This window comes from Octopus sinensis, unplaced genomic scaffold, assembly GCF_006345805.1.
Source record: "Octopus sinensis unplaced genomic scaffold, ASM634580v1 Contig09738, whole genome shotgun sequence".
Classification (NCBI taxonomy): domain Eukaryota; kingdom Metazoa; phylum Mollusca; class Cephalopoda; order Octopoda; family Octopodidae; genus Octopus; species Octopus sinensis.
In genome coordinates this window covers 6,426-26,741 of record NW_021831888.1, presented here as the reverse complement: position 1 = coordinate 26,741, position 20,316 = coordinate 6,426, and the positions used below count along the sequence as shown (strand labels likewise).

At 36.6% G+C, this 20,316-nt stretch overlaps 1 long non-coding RNA gene across 1 annotated transcript; it reads right to left on the bottom strand.

Moving 5' to 3' along the window:
* Positions 1-242: 242 nt before the first annotated feature.
* Positions 243-13,294, bottom strand: LOC118761156. Its single transcript, XR_004997179.1, has 3 exons — positions 13,284-13,294; positions 6,429-6,455; positions 243-308 (listed from the first exon to the last, which is right to left on the bottom strand). It is a non-coding gene; the product is annotated as an uncharacterized LOC118761156 (long non-coding RNA).
* Positions 13,295-20,316: the final 7,022 nt, after the last annotated feature.

Genomic DNA, 20,316 nt, shown 5'->3' with positions numbered 1-20,316 from the left:
ACGTAGCAACAAAAAAACGTTGCCAGCAATTTATTAGCTTTTTCTGTGGGTTTTTATAAATATTTCACATGTACTGATTTGTTTTTTCACGGTTTTTGGTTGTCATTAAAAAAAAAAATATATATATATATATATTTATATGCTTTTAAACACGTTCAATGAAACCAGAGATTAAAGTTGAGAACAAAATGGGGACAAAACGTAACTCGAAACGATATACTACTGTATATCCTTCGACTAATGCGAGTTTTACGTTCCAACCCCATCCCGCGGTAGGTGAAAATCCGCGAATTAGAAACAGTACTGTACTTTAAATTTTAAAATTATTTTTATAATCTGTATATATATTGGCGCAGGAATGGCTGTGTAGTATGTAGCTTGCTAACCAACCACATGGTTCCAGGTTCAGTCCCACTGCGTGGCATCTTCGGCAAGTGTCTTCTGCTATAGCCCCGGGCCGACCAATGCCTTGTGAGTGGATTTGGTAGACGGAAACTGAAAGAATCCTGTCGTATATATATATATATATACATATATATATATATATATATATATATATGTATGTGTGTGTGTGTGTGTGTGTGTGTGTGTGTGTATGTGTGTGTGTGTATGTCTGTGTTTGTCCCCCTAGCATTGCTTGACAACCGATGCTGGTGTGTTTACGTCCCCGTCACTTAGCGGTTCGGCAAAATAAACCGATAGAATAAGTACTGGGCTTACAAAGATTAAGTCTCGGGGTCGATTTGCTCGACTAAAGGCGGTGCTCCAGCATGGCCGCAGTCAAATGACTGAAACAAGTAAAAGAATAAAAGAAAGAAAAGAATATTTCTTTTATTTTAAATGCAAAACAACACCTCACACTCACCTCCCGAGTTTCGTTTTCTATACAGTATGTGCGATTCTTTGTTTACCCATCTACGGTAATATACGCATTTTCTTCTAATATATATTTTAATTAATGAGTTATGCAGTATTGTATTTTTATTTATGAACTTATTAATTTTTTGGCGTGAAAATGCTTATTTTACCACGGAAATAATTAAAATCTAAAAAAATATAAATACCTATCGGCCGCAGAAACTCGCGATATAAATTTACATTTATTAGTCAGAAAAATCCGCGATGTACTAACGGCGCAATATGTGAACCGTAATACAGCGAGTGATTACTGCAAGTTGAGGCGTGCTTCCATAACTGGCACTCTGTCGGGGAAATACTCATTGAAACAAATATTTGCATTAAAATTCAGCTCAAGATCCAAAAGTAAAATTATCTCTATATATATAAACGGCAAAATGTCTGTCCGTGTGTGTGGGAATCCTTTATACAAATCCACATTTTTCAGTTAGAGGGCTCGCACTTTCTATGTTCATTCAAAACCGTCCAAGAGTGGTCGTGCACATCTTTACATTTCCCCAGTCATCCCGCATAGCCATTAAAAATCAATTGAAGGGACTTTTTTGTGAATTTTCTATCCAAAACCCAACCAAAATGCCCGAAACTTGATACGTCAATTGAATGCCAGCTAGCTGTATGTGATTGGTCGGAGATTTGGACAGTACTCGCGTGTATGTGCGCACGCACACAGCTGTATATGCATGCACTCGCACTACGACCCGGCAATTGTATCTAAAATATCTCAACCCTTTCAAACTTTAAATTAACATTCCGCCGATTACGACGAGGAGGGTTCCAATTGATTCGATCGATGGAACAGCCTGCTCCTGAAATTAACGTGAAGTGGCTGAGTATTCCACAGACATATGCACCCTTATTCAGCATGACAAAAACTGTGACAATACTGGCCTTTCTGAAATACAGGTAAAGCTCATTTTTCCAGCTGAGTGAACTGGAACAACATGAAATAAAATTTCTTGTTCAAGGACACAACGCATCGCCTGGGTTTGGGTCACGAGGAAACGAAAGCGAAAAGTGTTGTACGATAGCTAGAAAAGTTTATTTTGACAGCGAATATACATTGAATACTATGCATCTTTACTGGTGAATAATGCTGTATGTTGAATAGAAGTAACTAAAAATGCTAGACAGGGAAATATGGTCAATTGCAAGGTTTTGAAATCGTTGGCCACAGGCTGGATTAGAAGGCGTTAAAGAAGAAAAAAATATAAAAGACTGGCAATGCACCTGATAATGATCTCATCCGGTCTCAGCAACTCAAGATGCATACCAGAGACAGAGACGGCAGTTTTGCAATCTATGATTTTAACGAACCGCTATATTACGGGGACATAAACACATCAACATCGGTTCTCAAGTTGATGGTGGGGGAACAAAGACACACACACACACACACACCACACACACACACACACACACCACATATATATATATATATATATATATATATATATATATATATATATATCTATATATACCCGGAGCTGCTTTCAGTTTCTGTCTACCATATCCACTCGCAAGGTTTTGGTCAGCCCGAGGCAATAGTACAAACATTTGTTCAAGGTGTTACACAATAGGACTGAACCCGGAACCATGTGGCTGGTAAGCAAGCTACTTACCACACAGCCATTGATATTGATATTTATGTTTTTTGCTTGTTTTAGAGGTTATATTTGTTTATGGCAGAGTACTTTCCTTCGGTTTTTCAAAATTCTGTTGAACCAAGCATACATCTGTTCATATATGTAAGTCGATCACACACAATGTTTATAATATTCATATAGCGTCAACTTCTCTACAGAATCAACCACGGCCATACAACGTCATTCTGTAGAATATTACCCATCATTAATATTTTTTTTTTTGTTCTTCCTTCAAGGTTATTTCCAAACTGTTAAAAATCAATACATCATTCGGGGTGCGACAATTAACAGTTCTTCATTCTATATGCAACACCCGACATCACACAATCATTGAGATGCTTTACTACGAAAAAAGATTAATGAGAAGTTGCGGGGAAAAAAAAATCGATATCCTTGAAGTGTATCCCGTTTCATTATTGTCTGATTGATTTACAATCAGATCAATCGTCTATATCAAATTTAGGCGGGAATCAAAAATTGCTAGATTAACTTCAATCAGACAGTCCGCCATTTGTAATTTTTCAATTTTATTTTTGTTTCTCTTAGTATGATGTTTTCTGTAATGTTATATGCTTCTTCTGCAAGCTAAAGGTTGCACCTTCCGGTAAACAAAGCAGCTAACCAAGTCGCTTCTCACCAAAATTTCTACAGAGACTACACAGATGTAATTAGATATAGTTAATGAATATAATTATGTTTGTGCGTGTGTTTGTGTGTGTATACATACATATATACATATATATATATATATATATATTATATATATATATATATATATATATATATATATATATATATTATATATATATATATATATATATATATACATACACATGTACATACATATATGTGTATACATACATAGGCACAGGCACACACTTATATCTACATATTACACACACACATGCATATATCATTACATAGTCACACATGAATGCAGTTGCACACACGCATATACGTACATATATATATAATATATATATATAATATATATATATATATATATATATGTACACGTGGATGAGTGGGGAGCGTGATCTCTCTCACAATTACCCTCAGGTGTTTGTTTAATGTCTCTCGAAACGAAATTAACTTTCTGTATAAGGTGTTCTTGTATTCTTGTATTGTATTTCATACATAATTTTTTTTCTCCAAGCTCATACCACAGGTTATACTTAAAAGTCATTAACACCCTACCTCACTGCACAGACACACATATAACTATGTCTGTGTATGTGTGTGTTTGTGTATCTGTATGTAATGTGTGTGTTTGTATAAAAAAATACCTACATACGTACACAGATACTTACATATATGCATTTGGACGTTCATTTAAACTAGAAGTTAACTGATACAGCCATTAAGAAAAATATCAAGTTATGTAAAACTGTCCCAAAATTTAGCGGATAAGTACACATGGACATATCTAGACTTTGCATACACAACAGATCCTTGCTGTTTACTTAGTGACCAGATTGAGTCACTAAGAAGAAAACTTGAAATATATTCCAAGAAACAAGCAGGAGATTAAACAAACGCATGCACACGCACGTGCGCTCACGCGCCCAAAGAGGCGTGTCAGAGAAAAGAATTTCGACCAACAGGCATTCGTTGCACTTTCTGACGAAATATTGCAGGTCGAAACTTGAAACAATATGTCAAGTAACTTAGTTTGACCGAAAAGAGATTCTCTCCCTGTAAAACACATAATATTAGATATACAATATATTAAAAAGTGGTGCCTAATTATTTTTCACTTAACATAAAAACATACACTGATATATTGGTGTGCTTTCTTAAATATATATAAAATCTTTATAATTATGAGCTTCACCACATACCGAAATTTAGAAATAGCAGTTAAAACTAATTATTTCACTACCAATAAGAAAGTCTCCCAGACAACCATACTCAATAACCCACGCAGGTAAAGAGAAAAGAATAACGAATTCACGCGGCTTTGATTAATTGTAAATCCTTTATCATCATCATCATCATCATCATCATCATCATCATCATTATTATTATATTATTATTATTATTATTATTATTATTACTATTATCATTATATATAAGTAAAGTAGCTACTTCTAAAATCTCTGTAAGAGATGCAAGTAGTAACTATACTAAAAAGTAATGTTTGTTTGCATTTCAACATATATAAATTACTATTATTTTCAAGGATAACAAATTTTATATAAAATTGCCTTAAAACATACAGTAGTCTGCTAAAATCAGAAGGTAAAAGTGATAGAACAGATATGGAGACATCAACTTACAAAGCAATATAAATACTTTAACACGAATTTTATATAGGAAAAGTATATCAACATTATAAAAAAAAAGAGCCATGAATATTTGGTACATATGTGTATACACACATATATATATATACATATATGTGAATACATACACATATACGTGCAAGCACGCACACACACACACACACACAGACTTTCACACCCACCCACACACACACACATACATAAGGGTTCGGAGCATAATGATCGTGGTTATGAACCCTTTAACTCTGCCGAGTGTAACAGGGTACTCTGTAGGGGTACTGGTGAATACGCCTTGTTTATCATCCATACATATTATAATATATATATATATATATATATATATATATATATATATATATATATATATCTATATATATATATATATATATATATATATATATATATATATATATTATATTCTGTGTGTATATGTGTGCATATATATTATATACACACATGTATACGTGTGTATTTGTGCGCACATATATATATATATATGTATATACATACATTATACGCATACACACACATACACAGATATTCATACAAATATTAGCTGTTCCAAATCAATGTTATCTTTATTTCAAAGAAACTTGAACCGTTCTCCAAGACCAGAAGCCCAATCATAGAATCTTTCAGTTTTTCCTCTCTGACAACACACCATTCTCTCTCTCTCACTCACCCTGTCATTGTCCGTCGTCCTATCTTGCCTTTTCTCCCCTCCCTCTCTCTCTCTCTCTCTCTCTCTCTCTCATTCTCTCTCTCTCGTTGTGTTTATGTTACACGATATTCCTTTTATCAATAATGAGCGGAGACGTGATTGGCAGTGTGACATTAGTGGAGATGGTTTATAGCATTCCTTCTCTATTTACGTTTCTGTGATGTTTTATTTATTATTTTATTGTTTTATTCTAGTCCATTTTGTTTATTTATTTTTTCGGAACTGATTATAATGATGATGATTATGATGATGGGGAGGGAGGCGTTGGTAGTGGTGGTGGTGGTGGCGGCGGTGGTGCTGGTGGTGTAGATATATGTGGTGTTAACTTGCAAAAAAAGTCCACGGTTGGTGTTACATCTTGTGGCTGGAATACTTGCTATTCAAATAGGGAACTAGACGTATAAGAAACAAGTATTTTTTTCCCACACCCGGTGACACATACACACATAGACAGAGTCACGCACACAGTCACACACACAAACAAATATGTTTCTTTCTTTATTTTTATAACCGATTCGGCAAAAGTGAAACGAGAAAATGAATGTTAAAAATTCTTCAACGCGATGCTACAGTATGGCCTCAGTCAAATGAGTGAAACAAGTAAAAGATAAAACACACACACACACACACACATATATATATATCCCTTCTTTCCTGAGCGTCCAATAATACTATATTTGTTCCACGTCCTCGCGTTGTTGTGTTTTTTTTTTTTGTGTTTTCTTATTTGGATTAACTATATATATATATTTATATATATATATATACACATACATACATACATGCATGGGCGGCCCGAGGGTATGAGAGAAGATAGATACTTGGCCTGACATTGCTGCCAGCACGCCGCCTTATATTTACTTGTATATTTTTTTATTCTTTTATTTGCTGCAGTCATTTGACTGTGGCCATGCTGGAGCAGCGCCTTTAGTCGAACAAATCGACCGCAGGACTTATTCTTTGCAATCCTACTACTTATTGTATCGGTTCCTTTTGACCAGCCGCTATGTTACTGGGACGTAAACACAGCTGCAGCGGTTCTCAAGCGATGGTGGAGGGACAAACACACACACACACGTGTATATATACGACAGGCTTCTTTCAGTTTGCGTCTACCAAATCCACTCACAAGGCCTTGGTCGGCCCGAGGCTATAATAGAAGACACCTGCCCAAGGTGCGCGCAGTGGTATTGAACCCTGTACCAAGTGGCTGAGAAGCAAGCTTCTTACCACATAGCCAGGCCTGCGCCTGTTTTAATAATTACGCTATTGATGAATTACATTTTATATTTATATTAAGTTACACATGTAAAAAGCAATCATTTTGATTGCAAAAGTCTGATAGTGACTTCGAAGTTTCAACACCAACGCGTGCGCTCCTACTCGCACACATGCTCGGTAACCCATATTCACAGGCAAACATGTAATATTCGTCTACAATTTTTATCCTCACTGCCCTGACTCACGGACGAATGTGTCCAATCGTAGCTGCGCATCCCTTCTAACCACGTGACTAGAATCGCTTGACTGACAGCCAGGAAGCCATGAGGACAATGGACAGACATAGAAAGAAGATTTTTTTTGTTTTGTTCGTTAAGCGGACAGCGAGGAGCAAAAAAAAAAATAAACACACAAATCAGTAACACGCACACAGACACACACACGCATACATACAAACATACACTTCCTTAATCTCATTATCGGACGTGTGCACGATAACGAAATTACCATTATATATGTGTAGACTATTATGAGGCCATGCTGGAGTATCAACTCCTAAGAGGTATTCTTCGGTTTGTAATGACGGCATTGTTTTGTGACGTACTTGTTTTGTCGAGAAGAGACGGACGTAACGAAACGGAACAAAATAACCAAAGGTAATTACATCTCAAGGCACCGTCTCAGAATGCATATATATACAAGCATACACACACACATACATACATACATGCTTACATATATACATACATACATATATACATACATACATGCTTACATATATACATACATACATACATACATGCTTACATATATACATACATACATACATATATACATACATACATGCTTACATATATACATACATACATATATACATACATACATACATGCTTACATATATACATACATACATACATATATACATACATACATGCTTACATATATACATACATACATACATGCTTACATACATACATACATACATGCATGCATACATACATACATGCATGCATGCATACATACATACATGCTTACATATATACATACATACATATATACATACATACATACATGCTTACATACATACATACATGCATACATACATACAAGCATGCATACATACATACATACATACATACATACATGCATACATACATACACGCATGCATACATACATACATACGTACATGCATGCGTACATACATACATGCATACATACAGACATACATACATACATGCATACATACATGCATGGATACATACATACATGCATACATACATACATGCATGCATGCATACATACATACATACATACATACATACATACATACATACATACATACATACATACATATATACATGCTTACATATATACATACATACATACATACATACACACAAGCATACATACCTACATATATGAAAGAATATTCTTTTACTTGTTCCAGTCATTTGACTGCGGCCATGCTGGAGCACTGCCTTTAGTCGAACAAATCGACCCCAGGACTTATTCTTTGCAAGGCTAGTACTTACTCTATCGTTTCTTGTGCCAAGCCACTAAGTTGCCAGGATGTAAACACAGCAATAACGGTTGTCTAGCGCTGGTGGGGGGATAAACACAGACACACAAATACACACACACACGCACACACACACACGGACACGCATACACACACACATATATGTATATTTATATATACGAGGGGCTTCTTTCAGTTTTCGTCAACCAAATCTACTCACAAAGCTTTGGTCGACCCGAGGCTACAGTTTAGCCTGGGACCGAACCCGGTACCATGTGTTTAGTAAGCCTGCTACATACCACACAGCCACTCCCTCGCCTATATAGAAAATGAAATATATATACAAGGCGGCGAGCTAGCAGACACGTTAGCGCGCCGGGCGAAATGCTTATCGGTATTTTCGTCTGTCGTTACGTTCTGAGTTCAAATTCCGCCGAGGTCAACTTTGCCTTTCATCCTTTCGGGGTCGATAAATAAAGTACCAGTTTATAATCGACTCAATCCCTTAGTCTGTCCTTGTTTGTCCCCTCTGTGTTTAGCCCCTTCTGGGCAGTAAAGAAATATATATATACAAGCATAGATACATACATGCACACGCACGCAAACACATACACACACACTCAGAGAGAGAGAAAGATAGATAGATAGATAGATAGATAGATAGATAGATAGATAGATAGATAGATAGATAGAGAGGGAGAGAGAGAGAGAGAGAGAGAGAGCGAACGAGGGGGATGATGTTTCAAAGCGGAACAATAAAACTGCTTTCGTTTAACAGAGTTGGGGGTTCGTCTCAGAATTGAAAATAGCCCTTAATATATATATAGAGTTGTACAAAGGGCGCCCTCTTTGCTATTCTGAGCTCCAGAATGATGCAGCCGACTGACCTGACCAATCACACTCCCTGTTCATTCTTAACAGTGTTTCCACATAACAAAACAAGTAAACTAAACAACATTCGAGTAACTCTGATTTTCCTTGCATTCTGAAGACAAACATTTGCTTTATGGTTATATAACATCTAAACACTGCAAAAGAGGTATTTTTTACTTCAAAATTCTTAGTTCATTCTAAGATATATCGTTGCAGATTTATTTGCAGTGAGAATTGGATCTAATCAGTTAGAGAGAAATAACTGGTGGATGTTGCGAACGTGTTTTCATCATATTACATCTCGTCAGCGAGGCGTATTCACAACCGGTTGGCTTCACATAAAAGCATTTAACTTAGATATAAGAAAAGAGATATAGAATTTTACGTTATACACACACAGAGATGAAAAGAAAGACAGAGAGAGAGAGAGAGGGGGGGTGAATGTTGAAGAATAAGCTTGTTATTATAGATTGTCATCAAGAAGAGATATGGTAAATCTGACACTTAAAATTAAATTCGTACATCCAAGGCAGGTACAGACATGGTTGTGGGGGGGTGGTATATTCGTTTATTCGCATAAGCAAGTTGCGTGTATTTACTTATTTGCATACACAGTATTCCGTGCAGATATAGCCCTTACGCTACAGACCCACTAATACACACACACAGACATGTGTGTGTGTATGTATGTATGTATGTAAATACACACATATATATATATCAGATGCCTTATATATATATATATATATATATATATATATATATATATATATATATATCTATATATATATATATATATATCAGAGGCCTTTTATATATATACATTATATATCAGAGGCCTTTTATATATATATATAATATAAATATAATATATATATATATATATATATATATAATATATATATATATATATATATATCTATATATATATAATATATATATATATATATATATATTATATATATATATATATATCAGAGGCCTTTTATATATATATATATATATATAAGGTCATCAGCGTCACTCGAGTTCATCACAGATTTCGCATAAGTCACACTCGAAGAATTTCACATTTTCCTGCTATATTTCTAGTCCCAGATGGCTTAGTTTTTATATCTAGCACAATGTCATTCTCCATTTCTAAGTTATGGTTAAAATAAGTTAAGGGTTAAAATAAAGAAACCCTGCAAAACACAACTGATGTCTGCTCACAGACACACAGAATAACAGCAATCAAAGAACGACAGCGGAGTGCAAAACAAACACCGGCGATCTGACTGTCGCCTGAACTCTTGACAAGAGATGGCAGTTAGTTTTTTTCACCTACTTGGCTCGTTCGTATAAGCCCGAGTTGCTGGATAATTCTTCGTTCCTTTAAGAATTTTGTAGAATGGAAACTTTTCATAGATTGGAATTTAAATATTAATCTCTACAGAAATTTATTGTTTCAAGAAGAAAACATTGAATTTGAATTACTTTTGATTTTTACGATTACAGATAACAACTCGGGGTGTTACTTACTTATGAGCCCGATTCAGACGTCAAGAGGACCTCTGCTACGAATGATATCTTTTGACACTGCATTTCCATGACGACCGCCAGACGCTGAACGAAAATAAATGAACTGCGACCATCCTCAATAAAAGGAGCCCGAGTTATTGGCTGCAACTACATACTTGAAGTCAGTGTTGGTAGAATGAAATATGCTTGAAATTACACGTTCACTTTACTAAATTTATACTCGGGCCAAACTCGAACAACCCGACTGCCGGAGTCGTCACTGAGATGTATACTATCATACATGCATAACCGGAGCTTTAACGACAGAAGCGGCCTTAAATTTCACTTATACCGGACAACTAATCATTTCTGCATATCAAGCTCCGAGTAGTTGCCGTGTAACGCATCAACTGCTCTCCCCTACAACTGTATGTATGCATGCATGTATATATGTATGTGTATGTATGTATGTATGTATGTATGTATGTATGCATGTACATATAATATATATATATATATATATATAATATATATATATAGGGAGAGTTTACGAAGAAAACAAAAGACGAAGACAGGTGGTGTACAAAACAAACAGATGTATTAGTATAACGCTCAGGAATAGAAAAAGTGTTTTACGTTTCGAGCCTACGCTCTTCTACAGAAAGGGGCACAGAAAAAACAAGGAGAGAAAAAAATGTGTGCATATATATATATATATAATATATATATATATATATGTGTGTGTGTGTGTGTGTGTGTGTGTGTGTACGTATGCATTGTTTGAGTGTATTTCTTAGACTTACACTTTACACCTCGATAAAGATTTTGGAGTTCAAGTTCAAAATATTTCAGCACATCTACATACTTTCTGTACCGAGTATCTCTAACACTTCCCTTTTGTGTGTGCGTATGGAGAGAGAGAGAGAGAGAGAGAGAGAGAGAGAGAGAGAGAGAGAGAGATACGTCTGTGTGCGTGTTTATTTATCTGCGCACTTATGCATGCGCATATGTCTGGGGAAGTGCGTTGAACATACATGCGCGAATTTAGAATCCCCCAAAATACGTGAGTACATATATATATATATATAAATGCATGTGTGCGTTTGCATAAATAGATGTATACGTACACACTGACACCCTCACACACACACACACACGCATATACTTATATTAACGGATATTTGTACGTACTTTTGTATTTCTTTACACTTGTGTGCGCGCGTGTTCATATCTACGTCTGCTGCGCGTATTTCATCCAACCGATGTGATTGTTTCTGCTATGTTTTATATATTTCCCCCCTTTATTTCTTTCCGATCTGTCTACGTTCCAATGATTTTTTCGGTTGTTCACAAAGCGTGACTATCCTTTTCCATCCCTGTTTTGTTTGCTTTCGATCACCCCCGCCCCCCTCATCTCCATCGCTCTTTATAACCAATTCTAATCCCACAACTCAACAGAACACAACAGAACACAATAAAAGACAACACAATGCCACAGAACACAGCCAAGCACGAGTTTGTTAAACATTTTTGAATAGTGTTGTGGAGACACTGAGAAACTAAATCGAATTTGCTTTCCAAGAATTAAATAAAACACAACAAACAAATTACCAGTTACAAAATGATAATAATGCTTTTTAAATTTTCGCACACGGCCAGCAATTTGGGGGAGGGAGTAGATGCTCAATTTGTACCTGTTTTATCGACCTCACCCCCAAAAGAATGATAAGCAATGTCAACCCCGGCAGAATTTAAATTTAGAGGATGGACGGGGTTTTCCGCATGTAAACAATATAAATTACAATTAAAATTGCGTACATTTTAAGGAAAGTATTATCTGTCTGAGGTCCTAGTTGTGACTTGACAGATGACTAAATACTCTTGGTACATATTCCATCCACACTACGTGGCAAAGTGATGATGATGATGATGACGACGACGACGACGACGATGATGATGATGATGATGTCGACGACGATGACGATGATGATTTTTTATATGCTAGAGCAGCATCAGATGAGGAGGATATTACAAGAATAGTTTAGAATTTATGCGGGGCTTTCCAAAGACATAAGGGCAAGAAAAGTTAGAAGAATATATTCGGTATAAAAGCATACATAGTATGCAAAATAATGAATACAACTCTGATGTTGTCCTCTTGATACAGGAGAACCTTCGGTTGGGGTCAGTCAAGGAACCTATAGGTCCAGGATAACGCTGATCACTTAGGGTCCAAGCTTCAGATACATGTATTGACCAAGTCCAATCACTAAAACCCTTTTTCGTTTCGTCAGTCATGGTTTGACAAATTCACTGGGAGAGAACTCTTCTCTCTCCACCCTTGTATACCTTTCAAACAACAACAACAACAACAACAACAACAACAACATTAATAACAATCAATTCTAAGTTTGAAGAGATGAAGGGATAGTCGATTTCATTGACCCAATACTTGAATGATACTATGTCTTATCGACCCAGAAAGGATGAAAGGCAATATTGACCACGATGGGATTAGGGCACATAACATAAAGGGCCGAAGGAAATTTTGCTAATCACTATGTTCAACGTCCTAAAACGTTAAGTACGTTACCTTAATAACTATAACTTCTGATTTAGGCTCAAGATCGGTATCTTGAGGAAAGGATGGTAGTCAATATCACGGGCCTTTTTACTTGAGTAGCACTATGTTTTATCGACCAGGAAAGCATAAAATGCATATTCACTTCAGTGATATTTGAACCTGGAACGTATCGAATCGAATAAAGAAAGCAAAACATTCTGTTTCGATGCTCTAACGATTCTGCAAATCCACTCTCTTCCTATAATAATCACAACTTCACCATCAACATTACCACAAATTATCGATAGGGAAAATGGTGTGCTATCCAAGGACAACCTCACGGATACTACTGGATTACTCCCACCGACAAAAGTACTAAAGAGATATTCTCTTCAGCCTATAGGCTCAACCGCAGAGCAGTTTCACTTTCGTTTACTTTTCAATAAATTTATGGGAAGGTGACAAATCCTTTGCCGTCTCACCTCACATTTCTTTTCAAATGAAACCTAAAAAAAAAAAAAGCTGGTGAGGATTTGGCCACGATGAAATATACGTCTCCAGTCCATTTAGTCTTGACCTCTACACATAAATACTAACAAAAAAAAACCTTCAATTTCTCGAAAACCATGCAATATGTACTCTAAACTCTGACGGTAGTAACCGTTTCAAAATCTCCATTTCTGGTTTCTTAATTTTGAAGATTTTATATCCTGTTCTCTTTTGTACTTATTCTTCCAAAAATAACGTCCGCCATCTTAAATTCACGCACTGGTTTCATAACATTTCCTCTGAATTTATTTTCCTTATTTCACTAGTTTTTACTCTTCTTGCTTTTGTATACTTTGTCTTTCTATTAACCTTTATCTTCACACCTATCCTCTGTTCTCTCTTTTCTTTCTTTCTTTCACTCTCTCTTTCTCTCATATTTCTTTCTATTCTTATTTTCTCGCATCCTACTTTCTTTTCTCTGACGCATTGTGCGTAGACATACTTGCGTAAGCACTCGCATAACCACATAGACATTGCCACTTGCATGAACACAGATATATACATGCACGTATATACATATATATTGCGTGGAATAATGTTGGAAGACGTGAGAGAAGTTTGAAAACACACACACACACACACACACATATATATATATATATATATATATATATATATATATATATACATAAATATATATAGAAATGCATAATACACACACACACATGCAGTTAGATAGATAGACAGACAAATAGATAGATAGATAGATAGATAGATAGATAGATAGATAGATAGATAGATAGATAGATAGGTAGATAGATAGATAGATAGAAGATAGATAGATAGATAGACAGACAGAGAGAGGAACGGACGGACGGACAGACAGACAGACAGACAGACAGACAGATAGATAGATAAAAATATAAATATATATGAGAATGTGTATGTACACTGGCATATTCATAAAGAGGGACAGAGAGAGAGAGAGAGAGAGAGAGAGAGAGAGAGAGAGAGAGAGAGACAAAAAGACAGAAAGACAAATAGAAAGAATGGATGAAAGAAAGAATGGGAAAAAGATAGAAACATGGAAAGGGAGTGCCAATCCGATTCGTTCTCCGGCAGCATCCAAAAATCTATTGTCCGCTGCAACGTAAATGGCATCCATTCTTTATCATCTTGTGTTTCGTTTCTTCTTATACTTAAGCATTTTACGCCATCACCTCCTTCCCTTTTTCACTTTGCTTATTGCTATATCTCTCCCGTTGCTTACACTCACTATCTTTTCATTGTGCTTTGTCTATTTATGCATCGTAAACCATTCTCTATCCATGCATCATAAACTATTTTCTAGTTGTACGGAGAAAGCAATGGGGTTTAATGTGTTTACGAAGGAACGATGACTGTTTCGCATAGAGTAACACGGTGAATTTCTCAAAAGCAGTGACGTCACAAGCACAAACAAAAGACGTCATAATCACGATATAATCTCACGTCACAAATCAATGAGCAACTTGTACGACACGACATCACAATTTAAAAAGCCAGTTTGGCAAATCATTACGAATTCAACATCACAAATCAGAATAACTGATGAATATATACAATAATCTACATGGATTGGCACCGAGGTCGACATTGCCTTTTATCCTTTCAGGGTCGATAAATAAAGTACCAGTTTCGCACTGGGGTCAGTGTAATCGACTTAATCCCTTTGTCTCTTCTTGTTTGTCCCCTCTATGTTTAGCCCCATGTGGACAACAAAGAAAAAAAAAATATATGTATGTACGTATGTACGTACGCATGTATGTGTGTATGTATACTTATATACATATATATATACGCCTGTGTGTGTATGTATATATATATATATATATATATATATATATATACACCTTTAGATATATATACGCACGCACGCACACACACTCACAAATATAAACATACACACGCACACACTAAAATATATATGCAGAAATAAACGCAAAACGGTGAGAGGCAAACAAATTTTGTGCTTCGTAAGATATTACATCCTTTGTTGTCCACGTCTCCAAGTGTTTTAGGCTTACTGCTTATTATATACCACAGTGAAAACAATTTCGGTTTCATACAATTCTGACCTGGAGGCAGAAATGGCGGTCATTGGGCACCTGCAACAACGAAGTAGATCCACTTTCGTAGTTATTACGCTTGCTAGGAATGACAGAAGATGTAGTAAAAGGCTGGTTCGGCTGTGAATACTCGCATCTTCACTATTTGCCTCACCAGTTGAAATACTACGGAGTGGGAATCGTCACCTTCACGAAACGCATACGCACACATTTACAATACACACGATCACATACACATGCATTTGTGTGTGTGTTTGTGTGTGTGTGTAAGTATATATATATATGCACCATACAAACACACATCAATGCGTATACGTCTCCAAAAACTATGTAATCCCAAATAGAATCAATTCATCAAGGATCATCGGCTTTGAAAACAGTTCTGCGCTTTTGGGAAAAAGACTTTTACAACGCCGGATCGACTAAGTATTTGGTAGACAGAAAATGAGAGAAGCCCGTGGCATGTCTTACCCACGCTAGCTTGGAAATGTGGACTTTAAATAATGATCACACACAACCACGCACACAAATACTACACACACACACACGCACACACACACTTATATATATAGATAAACACACACATATCTTATACTTGTTTCAGTCATTTGACTGCGGCCATGCTGGAGCACCGCCTTTAGTCGAGCAAATCGACCCCAGGACTTATTCTTTGTAAGCCTATTACTTATTCTATCGGTCTCTTTTGCCGAACCGCTAAGTTACGGGAACGTAAACACACCACCATCGGTTGTCAAGCGATGTTGGGGGGACAAACACAGACACAAACACACACACATACATATATATATATATATATATATATATATATATATATATACGACAGGCTTCTTTCAGTTTCCGTCTACCAAATCCACTCACACGGCATTGGTCGGCCCGGGGCTATAGCAGAAGACACTAGCCCAAGATGCCACGCAGTGGGACTGAACCCGGAACAGTGTGGTTGGTAAGCAAGCTACTTACCACACAGCCACTCCTACATATAAAATACATATATACATACATATACATACATATACATACATATATATATATTATATATATATATATATATAATGGGTGGAAGAGAGAGAGAGAGATAAATAGTAACAGATACATAACTCTAACAACATGTGTATGAATGTGTCTACACGCTGTATATTAATCAATCAAATTTTCTCTTAGGTCATCGTTAAACATAGCTGTCTTCAACGAAAGCCACAATAACAACCTGCCATACCGTTCCCCATTCCCTGCGCAGTATTGTTAAAGCATAGCTTCTCAAGGACAATTGTTTACTGCAGGGTGCCATGTTTGTATCTGCGTGTCACTCTGGTTATGTGTCCTCGCGCGCGCGCGCGCGCGTGTGTGTGTGTGTGTGTGTGTGTTAGTTCGTGCCTGTATAAGTGTCTGTCTGTCTGTCAGTGTTTCTGTAGAGCCGATTTCTGTATATCTGACGGTGACTGTGAGGAGAGGAAGATGATGTCGGAAAAGGTCGTAAATCAATCATTAGTGTAGCAATGAAATTTTTTATAACCAACAGCCCGAAATACATCAGATGTTGATAATAAAGAACTTCTTAGATGACATAGTCAATATCTGCTCTTACACAGCAACATTAGTCAACGGTCTTGTGAACCGAATGCCCCACATTTCCATAAAAGAGTCCCATTATTCCGATGCGTTTATCCGTCTTTATTGGAGCAGTAGAAGCTTAAGACATGTCGAATACGTGAATAAACCACTATGACCAGTTACATAAAGAGAGTAACATGTATAAAATTAATATGGATTTAAATGTTATTTGCGTCACCGAAGACTGTATGTTTGGCTCTCTTCACTTTACACTTCTATAAAATAACACATCTTAATTACTCCTAACTTTACGAGCTCATGATGGAGCCCCATCGAAGCCGCTCCAGCAGCAGCTGCTGCTGCTGCTGCTGCTACTGCTACTGCTACTGCTACTACTACTACTACTACTACTACTACTACTACTACAAAATAATAATAATAATAATAATAAGAATAATAATAATAATAATAATAACGATGATGATGATGATGATCCTTTCTACAACAGGCACAATTTCTGGAGATAGGGCTAGTCGATTTCAGGGATCCCAGTACTCAGCTGGAACTTATTTTATCGACCCTGAGGGTATAAAAGGTAATGCCAACCGTAGCGGCATTTGAAATCAGAATATAAAATTAAAAGATATGCTACTAAGCAGTTTTCTCAGCGCGATAACAACTCTTTTAACTCGCGGCCTTAATGACAATAATAATGGTTTCAAATTTTTCCACAAGTGCAGCAAAATTTCGGGAAAGGGGCTAGTCAATTACATCGACCCCAGTGCTCAACTTGGACTTAATTTATCGAACCTCGAAAGGATGAAAGGCAAAGTCAAACTAGGCGAAATTTGAACGTAGACAGACGCAGGAGTGGCTGTGTGGTAAGTAGCTTGCTTACCAACTACATGGTTCCGGGTTGAGTCCCACTGCGTGGCACCTTCGGCAAGTGTCTACTACTATAGCCTCGGGCCGACCAAGGTCTTGTGAGTTGATTTGATAGACGGAAACTTTTTGGAACGATAGCTACATTTGCTGAGCTGAGAAATTAATTGTTTCCATTGCTGTTCATCTTTTCGGGATCAATAAAATAAGTACCAGTTGAGCATTGGGGGGGGGGTGATGTAAATGATTTGCCCCTCCGCACAAACTCACTGGTCTTATGTCAAAATTAGAAAAAGAAAAGAAAAAAACAATTTTACGATTATGGTTCACAAAGTTATTGATTCCTAAAAAGCGTAACAAAATACAGAAGAAACAAATATCACCTATGACGTTGAAAAATGAGCAAGAGACATCGATCTGAATTCTTCTCTATACCAACCCCGAAAGGATTAAAAAGAACGTTGATCTCACCTGGATTTGAACTCACAGCGTGGTGAGCCGAAACACATCTTCGAAGCTGATCTATCCGACAACTGAATGCTTTCGCTAATTCACCGCTTTAGTACCTATCTTTATATTTATCGACATCGAAAAGATAAAAATCAAAGGCCGCAACAACCAATAAGGAAAGAATATTTTAGATAGAGTAGTCAGTCACATAGACGTGATGGTCACGCTTGAAATGCCTTTAATCATAGGTCTACATGGTTAGAGTTAACCTGGGTCTTAATGACAACACCTGCTTTATCACCAGCAGCTACCATAGCAACATTAATATAATTCATAGAATTCTTTTTTTTTTTTCTTAAAGATAATGTAGAAACGGGTGTTACTTATCGCTTTTATTTTAGCGGTTATTTTTTTTACTACTGTTTTATTAATCCATACATCTGTGAACACTAAGCATAAGATAAATCTTTCTTCCTAATTGTGGAACAAGGCCGGTAATTTCGGGGTGAGGGAGTAATTTGATTTTATCAACCCCGGTGCTCAAATGGCACTTTATCGACGCTGAAAATAATAAAGCCAAGATCGACATCGCGAGAATTCGAACTCAGAAGGTAAAGAACCGCAAGAAATGACGTTATCCATTTTGTTCGACGCACTGCTGATTCTATCAGCTCCCCGGTTGAGGGAATTCAAATTTTGGCACTAAGTCAGCAATTTTAGCAAGAACGGGTAAGGCGATATTGTTGACCCCAATATTCAAAAGGTACGTTTTTTTTTTTGATCCCGAAAAGGGCTAGAAAGCAAAACCAACCTTGGTGCTATTTGAACTAAGTATCTCATCCGGCGCAGCAGCAGTTGTGCCACCACGTTTCCTTGATAAATAAAATGATAAAAGATAGTGTTTAATATTTCATTGCATATTCTGTAACCATGCCACCATCTACGATCTAATATATCATCATCATCTACTACTGAATTAGTGAATTTCAAAGAAAAGAAACATAACCCGAAAAAAATGTTCGTTCTCAAAAAATATTTCTTATTTCTTTATTGCTCACAAGGGGCTAAACATAGAGGGGACAAACAAGGACAGACAAAGTGATTAACTCGATTACATCGACCCCAGTGCGTGACTGGTACTTAATTAATCTTGCTCGAAAGGATGAAAGGCAAAGTCGACCTCGGCGGAATTTGAACTCAGAACGTAACGGCAGACAAAATACCTATTTCTTTACCACCCACAAGGGGCTAAACACAGAGGGGACAAACAAGGACAGACAAACGGATTAAGTCGATTATATCGAATCCAGTTCGTAACTGTTACTTATTTAATCGACCCCGAAAAGATAAAAGGCAAAGTCGACCTCGTCTGAATTTGAACTCAGAACGTAACAGCAGACAAAATACCTATTTCTTTACTACACACAAGGGGCTAAACACAGAGGGGACAAACAAGGACAGACAAACGGATTAAGTCGATTATATCGAATCCAGTGCGTAACTGGTACTTATTTAATCGACCCCGAAAAGATAAAAGGCAAAGCCGACCTCGTCGGAATTTGAACTCAGAA